This window comes from Apostichopus japonicus, chromosome 19 (genome assembly GCF_037975245.1).
Source record: "Apostichopus japonicus isolate 1M-3 chromosome 19, ASM3797524v1, whole genome shotgun sequence".
Lineage (NCBI taxonomy): Eukaryota > Metazoa > Echinodermata > Holothuroidea > Aspidochirotida > Stichopodidae > Apostichopus > Apostichopus japonicus.
In genome coordinates this window covers 15,254,422-15,260,421 of record NC_092579.1, presented here as the reverse complement: position 1 = coordinate 15,260,421, position 6,000 = coordinate 15,254,422, and positions in this window count along the sequence as shown.

Genomic DNA, 6,000 nt, shown 5'->3' with positions numbered 1-6,000 from the left:
TTTGTACTCCCCTCACACTATCCATATTCTACAGCCTGGTGTAGTCAGCAAACTGCTTTTCATCCCTGCAGAACACCTTAATGTGGCTGTCCAAGACAGAACCCAAAGCAAAATATCTGCAGACACAAATCTATCAAGAGATGAAGCCGAGAATCTTGTACCCCCTGCTCAGCATCTATCGGAAGGCAGCCCAAACTCTGAGGTCTTGCGCCAGTGCTTCAGAGCTCCTTAGTCAGCTAGGGGAGGCTGTTGGGGTGGCATGCAATGTTGAGGATCTATTTTGGCTGTTCAGGGACACATACCCGGAAGCAGGGGAATAGCCTTCATTGTACCTCGCCTGGTTGGAGGACCGACTGGACCAGGCAGTGCAGTTTGGCAGTGTCCCAGACTTGTATTTATTTTACATTCTGTGCTTTTATATTGTATAAGGATTTGTTTGTGTGTGTATGTGTGTGTGAATGCCAAGTTACCACCGGTGAGCAACCAAACTGTAAGTCAAATCATTCCTTTATTTCCGTTAAACTGGACCCCGCATTATCAATCCCCTCCTACCCATGTAAGAATAACCTTTTCCATATTTGTATTCTTATTTCATATATTGGACTCTTCAGTTATGAGTCTTTCTGTTAATCCATTGTTTCAATACAATTCTCTCTATAGTGCATTTTCTTAGCCAGCTACACAGTATCTTTGTGTCATTTTTGAAGTGTTCATCTGTCTTCACACTGATGGGACACTAGTAATTATACTGTACCTCTAGTCAAACCAAATGGTGTAACATCCCTTCCATATTTTTGGTAGTACAGATGGGGTTGTTGAGGATTTGAGGGTGAATCTAATTTTTTAGAATCCTTCTCAGTTCTGCAGTGTGTGGCTGACCCTATGTATTTGACCCTATAGAAACTAGGGTCAACTAAGTTATTCAAGTTGGTTTAACTGGCAGTATTTTTCTTGCTATTCTCTCAGTAATTTAGTGGAATTTTAGTCTCAGTAATCTGTGGAATTTCAGGTGTATATGTCAGTGACAGGCAAACATTTTAAAGTGTGTATTAATTGTTAGCAGTGGTCATTAGAATTACTTCTCTTCATTACTGCATTACTGTATTGAGCCTGTTAGGTCTGGCAGTTCAAAGTCGTACTCCAACCATGTCTCTCCCAAGTAATAATGGGTCTACTCAACCAGACTCTGCCCAATCAGGTGGTTCTCCAGTTACCCCTATTGCTTATGCATACATCCCAATAGACCATAGAATACCTATATTTGTAGGCACTCCAACCAGTGCTAACGACCCTACAATAAGTGACTGGGCATCTAGTTTACAAGCAGCTCTAAGGGCTTGGTAGATGCCATTAGAACAACAGGTAGAGCTTACTTTAAGATACTTGGGTGGGGTAGCCAAGAGAGAGGTTCTGGTGTTGGAACCAAGCCAAAGGTTGTCAGTAAGACCAGGTCATTGCCTACTTGAGGAAAATATATGGGGACAACACACCACGAAGTCACCCTCATTGGACAGTTCTATGCCAGGCAGCAGCGGCAGGGTGAGAAAATCCGGCAGTATGCCCTAAACCTCCAGGAATTGTCCAAAGGGTAGAAACAAATTACCCTACAACGTTGCTTGGCAAAGATAAGGTCTTGAGAGATAGATTTGTGGAGGGCTTGGTGAGCCACGCCCTGAAGACAGACCTGAGGAAGGAACTTAGGAAGAATGCAGGGTTGACTTTCTCCCAAATACGAGATGAGGCTCTCCAATTAGAGGGGGAAATGGGGGCAGAGACTAATGTAGACATAATAAGGGCTACCGTTCAGCAGGTCCAGGGACAGCCGTCTGAGTTGCAAAAATGGCACACTCACTTCAGCTATAAACATTTTTCGAGCTGATGAGGAGTCAACAAAGCAAATGAAATTCTTAAAGGATGAGGCTAGTGTAGATGCCGTAAGAACAAGACGTACATTTCAGTCAGCAAGGCAAGACAAATCTGCAGATTCAAGTGCAGAGAGTAGAGTCGGTTGTGGAAACTGTGGTCACATTCATGCGCATGGTCAGTGTAGAGTGTATAGTAAATGCTGTAATAACTGTGGCAAGTATGGACACTTATTTATCTGACACTACTAGAGAAGTGTTTATTACTACAGATGCTTCGAATCGGGGCATTGCAGAAATCATGACTCAGCTTCACACTGGTGAAGAGGGCCTAGTCATGTGCGCGTCACGCAAATTAACAGAGTGTGAACAAAAGTATTCAACTAGGAAAAAAAAGGCTCTTGCTTGCCTATGGGCCGTAGAAAAGTGGCACACGTATCTGTGAGGCTGACGTTTCACATTCCGGACTGACCACAAAGCACTTACTACTCTGTTGTGTACATCTGGTACAGGTCATAGACCTCTGCGTATTTCTAGGGCAACTAGACTAGACTCCGGGAGGAGGCAGAGAGAATGAAATCACTGAGGGAGGCGGACGAACACATGTCCCGCTCGGCCTCATCCTCGCGCCCACGTTACGACTCACGACAAGGTAGCCGCTTCAAGCAGCCAAGATCCAGCTACAGTCAGAGTCGGGGCGCCCCGCGAACACAGCAACAATCTGCTCCTTCGCAGCCCGAACACAGGCCGTACCGCCCACAATACCGCGGAAGCCGCGGGCGCGGTAAACGGCCCTAGGGATGCCCACCCCACCGTAACGCCCAAGGCCAAGGTGGGGGGGCGACTAAGAGTTTTTGGGGCTCACTGGGAGGAAATCGACCCAGGAGCCTGGGTACTGGACGTGGTAAAAGGGGGCTACAAGATAGAGTTCTCGTCTACGGTCTACCCCACCCCAATATGGCCTCTTAACAACCACGCCAGTACCCGAGATACCGGAAAAGCGGGCCGCCCTCGAGGACGAGATCAACAGTCTCCTCAAAAAAGGCGCCATTACGCGGGTCACCGCCGCAAACGCGGACGGCCCCCTCTTCCGGTCCTCGTTCTTCCTCACGCAAAGTTCGTACAAACAGCTAAAAAACGTTTTAAAGAAAAGAAGCAGTTCAAACGTGCAGGACGTTGAACAGATGAAAAAGAATTACAAAAACAACGATAATATTTAGACAAAGTAATTGAAATCTTAGGATTTAGTAAGAGCAATAAGAGAGCGATACTTGCGCAAAAGGCTGGCAATTACAGAAGGGAGATGGCCACACTCACATACAGACAATTGCCAGATGCTAGAGCGAGGTTAATACGGTAATGCATAGGTTATATGAGGTGAGGGAGTACGCGCTGTGAATTATAATTACTCTGTTGAAAACAAACCGGATAGATTAAACATTGTTGCAGACACCCTTTCCCGATTGTCCCTCCCGACAACTTCAGATATTTATCCTACTTACGATAAGGAATTCATTGTCGAGCTTCGTTGAAGGGCCTAGGAGCTTGCCTCCTTCAAGCAGATGACCAGGGTAGGCTTCACCCAGTGGTGTATGCAAGTCGGGGATTGAGAGGTGCGGAGAAATACTATAAGGACTTCTCCAGTTTCAAAATTGAGTTATTAGCTTTAAAATGGGCTGTAGCAGATAAGTTTAGGGAATATCTAATTGGCTCTAAGTGTACTGTACTCACTGTAGGGCTGTGCCGTTTACACGTTTAAACGTGTAAACGAACGAAACATCGTTTAAAAGTTTAATAAAACCTGATGAACGTTTAAACGAAACTATGATTTCAACTGAAAATAAAATTATTGGCAAAAATCGCGTATCAATTCCTGTGTTTGTTTTGTCTACTAGGCGAAATAACAACGCAACTTACGATCAGTCGAATCATAAACCGCGAACGTAATGCCACTATTGTTACCCGATGTATGCACTACATTTCTGATGTATAAATGACAGGTTACTCGGCGCTAATAGACTTTCTACCGGCTTAAATGGCGTGCACACTGCTTGTGCTAAGCTTTTTGTAACAGATTTTTTAATACGGGCATGAATAGCTTGCGCTCTGTAACGCTGTAATTCTTTTGTGAAAACTTCGGGATTTGTGGCACAAGTGTACTTTATATCGAGCCGACAGCGGCGGCGCAGATAATCCAGTCGATGCATGTTCGATCGAAATGATTACAATCCCTGTCCATCACGTTGAATACTTTGTAATAGTTGTTCAAATACATGATCAAAGGAAATGTATCAAAATGCGATCGGTTATCTTTGATGTAAACGAAATAACTCCTATAAAATCCCAGGTTTTTTTATAGCAGATATCATTTTGTTGATAACTTCTTACCGTGCAACAAGCTTCGACCATCTTCAATATACGCTATTTTCTACATTTGAGTGATAGCTTTTACTAGTTTAACTGAAAATCAGTATACACTATTTCCAAGTATTTATTGAGTGTTTTTCCCGTGGAATTTTTAGCTTTGAAATTCTTGAAGCAGAGATCACTTTTTAAGTTCTTTCATTTGAAGTTATATTGGACCTATGATATTAGACTATTTAAGAAAAGTTATAAAAAAAAATCTTTCAATCATTCGTCATGCCACGAAAGCAAAGTTTCGTTTGGAAGAGCTTTGAACTAGTTAGCAAAGATTTAGTAAAGTGCAATGTTTGCAAAGAGACCCTCACTTACAAGGGTGGATCTACAGGGACTATGTTAAACCACTTGAAAGGGGTGCATAGCATAAGCGAGAATAGAGGAAATTGAAAAAGGACAAAGTAAACTTTTATTTCGACCTATTCCAAAGGAATGTGACCCTGCCAAAACTAATGAAATAACGCATCAATTGGCCTTGATGGTTGCAAAGGATGGCCTGCCTCTAAGTTTTGTTGATGGCAAGGGATTTTCAAATTTCATGGCCTTAGTTCTTCCTGGATACAAAGTTCCTTGCAGGAAAACCATCACAGCAACTTTAAATGGAATTTTTATTGAAAAGCGGAACATCATGCAAAAGGAACTTGACGCATGCCCAGTTGTTGCTCTTACAACAGACTGTTGGACATCCCGAGCATGTGAGGGTTACATGACTGTAACCGCGCATGGCTTTACTGAAAAGTGGGATGTAGTAGATCGTGTTTTAGATACTAGTATATTGGAGGATAACATGGATACCGAGGTTGTGCGACACACAGCAGTCAATCTTGGGGCCAAGTTGGAGAGCGTTGTTCAAAGTTGGAACATTGAACATGCTCTGTGGTGCATGACAATGCATCAAATGTGAAGGACATTGGGGAACAAGTTAATGCTCAGGATATAGGATGCTCCGCCAATACTTTACAGTTATGTATTACTAGTGGACTTAAAGCACATCCAGCCATTTCCAAATTATGTGCGGGTGCCAGTCGTCTGGTTGCCCATTTTAAGAAAAGTGCAGTTGCTACAAAAGCACTAGAACTGAAACAAAAACAGCAATCAGCAAAAGAACATAATCTTATTCAATCATGTCCAACACGTTGGAACTCTACATATTTCATGTTGGAAAGGATTGTAGAACAGAGATGGCCTATTTGTGCAGTTCTCATCTGGTGCCATGTTTACAGAATCTTCAGGTATGTAAAATAAAATTCTCCTTATTATTTTATATCTCAAGGTCTAATGGCATTGTTTCAAAAATAAATTAACATAACAATTTTGTTAAAATAGAAAAATCAAATGAAAAAAAAAATCCAAATTCGATTTCATTTGACATTTAGCAGTCTTTCCTTCTATTCAGTATTAAATTACCTACCAACATTAAAATTTCAATTTACTTATCATTAATAAATGATCAATAAAATTCTGAAGTTAATTAAGGATTTACATTGTTTTGAAATTTTTTTTGAAAATTCCTTATCACTGAATTTGCGTCTATGCTATGTTATCAGTGAGTCTCACTGATAATAATCTTTTAGCTTATATCCAGACAGCTAACCTTGGGGCCACCGAGCAGCGTTGGGTAACTCAATTGGCGCCATTTGACCTAACCATCAAATACCGTCCAGGAAAACAGAACAGGTGTGCAGATGCACTGAGTCGTTGTCCAGACAATGAGGTGAAC